We start from the raw sequence: 2500 nt of genomic DNA, 5'->3' as shown, positions 1-2500 counted from the left end.
ATATATTATAATAGCGATTCCGATAAATATTTATTTTTCTATGAATTTTTAAGTGAATAAACACCGGAAAATTCATAAAAAATAGAAAAAAAAATATTTTCTTCCGTTTCTTTTCTCCAATAATTCATAAATAATACCTCAATAGTATTAATGAAGAGAGAGTCGAAATGGCCCGGGTGGATTTCGAAATGTCCCACGACCCCATAGAATGCACGGGCCAGCCGAGCCAAAAGAATGGGACGCGCACGGGACAGCATTGGTCAGGCTCGGGACGGCACGGGACAGCACGGGACGCGCATGGGACGGCACGGGACGCGAATGGGACGGCCTTGCTAAGGCTCGGGACGGCATGGGACAGCACGGGACGCGAATGGGACGGCCTTGCTAAGGCTCGGGACGGCATGGGACAGCTCGGGACGCGCATGGGACGGCCTTGGTGAGGCTCGGGACGGCCTTGGTCAGGCTCGGGACGGCATGTCACGGCCCTGGTGAGGCTCGGACGGCACGGGACGCGCATGGGACGGCACGGGACGGCCTGGGACGGCCTTTGTGAGGCTCGGACGGCACGGGACGCGCATGGGACGGCCTTGGCGAGGCTCGGGACGGCATGGGACAGCACGGGACGGCCTCGGCACAGCTCGGACGGCACGGGACGCGCATGGGACGGCCTTGGCGAGGCTCGGGACGGCATGGGACAGCACGGGACGGCACGGGACGGCCTCGGCACAGCTCGGACGGCACGGGACGGCCTTGGCGAGGCTCGGGACGGCATGGGACAGCACGGGACGGCACGGGACGGCCTCGGCACAGCTCGGACGGCACGGGACGGCCTTGGCGAGGCTCGGGACGGCATGGGACAGCACGGGACGGCACGGGACGGCCTCGGCACAGCTCGGACGGCACGGGACGGCCTTGGCGAGGCTCGGGACGGCATGGGACAGCACGGGACGGCCTCGGCACAGCTCGGGACGGCACGAGACGCGCATGGGACGGCCTTGGTGAGGCTCGGACGGCACGGGACGCGCATGGGACGGCCTTGGTGAGGCTCGGACGGCACGGGACGCGCATGGGACATCATGGGACGCACATGGGACACCTTATGGGGATCATCAAGGGACGTTGCACGGGACATTCTTTCCCACGAAGGGCATTTACATGGGACATCTTAGGAGTCGAGAGCCGGCACATGGGACAACGTAGTTCACACGCACGGAACACTTTACTTTCGTTTGGAACGTCGTGGGATCTTTATGTCCCCATTAGCACCGAACCTTTAACATGCTAGGAAGCTATGTTCGATCTTCTCGAAGTGTCGATGGAACTTCGATGGATACACATCCGATCCGATGTTATGATGATGTACTTTCTCCGAGATCGATGTTGGGGCCGTATTCCGATGTCATGATGATGTACTTTCTCCGAGATCGATGGGACGGCCTTGGTAAGGCATGGTTCGGCCTTGGTAAGGCATGGGTCGGCCTTGCTAAGGCATGGGACGCGCATGGGATGGCCTTCGTAAGGCATGGGACGGTCTTGTAAGGCACGGGACGCGCATGGGACGGCCTTGTAAGGCATGGGACGACCTTCGTAAGGCGTGGGTCGGCCTTGTAAGGCTCGGGACGCCATGGGACGGCACGGGACAGCACGGGACGCGCAAGGGACGGCCTTGGTATGCCTCGGGACGGCCTTGGTAAGGCTCGGGACGGCCTTGGTATGCCTCGGGACGCCATGGGACAGCTGGGGACGCCATGGGACGGCCTGGGACTGCCTTGGTAAGGCTCGGGACGCCATGGGACGGCCTGGGACTGCCTTGGTAAGGCTCGGGACGCCATGGGACGGCACGGGACGCGCACGGGACGGCCTTGGTAAGGCTCGGGACGCCATGGGACGGCACGGGACGCGCACGGGACGGCCTTGGTAAGGCTCGGGACGCCATGGGACGGCCTTGGTAAGCCTCGGGACGGCCTTGGTAAGGCTCGGGACGCCATGGGACAGCAGGGGACGCCATGGGACGGCCAGGGACTGCCTTGGTAAGGCTCGGGACGCCATGGGACGGCCTGGGACGCGCACGGGACGGCCTTGGTAAGGCTCGGGACGCCATGGGACGGCACGGGACGCGCACGGGACGGCCTGGGACGCATCCTGGGATGCCTGAGCCAGCAAGGTCGCGGCATGGGACATTCTTAGGCATCAAGGGTCGCGGCATGGGACATTCTTAGGCGTCAAGGGTCGGGGCATGGGACATTCTTAGGCGTCAAGGGTCGTGGCATGGGACATCACATGGGCCATCTTATGCTTCTTAGGCACCAAGGGTCGGGACGTGGGTGCGTTAAGGCAGGGACATCTTATTGGGACTTGGTGCGCTCCAACACCCTTTGCGGGACACCAAGGCAGGGACATCTTAGTGGGACTTGGTGCGTTCCAACACCCTTTGCGGGACACCAAGGCATGGACATTTTAGTGAGCGGGCGCACACCTCCTGCGGGAAAAATACACACGT

Source organism: Eschscholzia californica, unplaced genomic scaffold (genome assembly GCF_041429995.1).
Source record: "Eschscholzia californica isolate CP2 unplaced genomic scaffold, dmEscCali1.0.p SCAF_61, whole genome shotgun sequence".
Classification (NCBI taxonomy): Eukaryota; Viridiplantae; Streptophyta; class Magnoliopsida; order Ranunculales; family Papaveraceae; genus Eschscholzia; species Eschscholzia californica.
The sequence above is the reverse complement of the archived record's forward strand: the minus strand, read 5'-3'. Positions refer to the sequence as shown.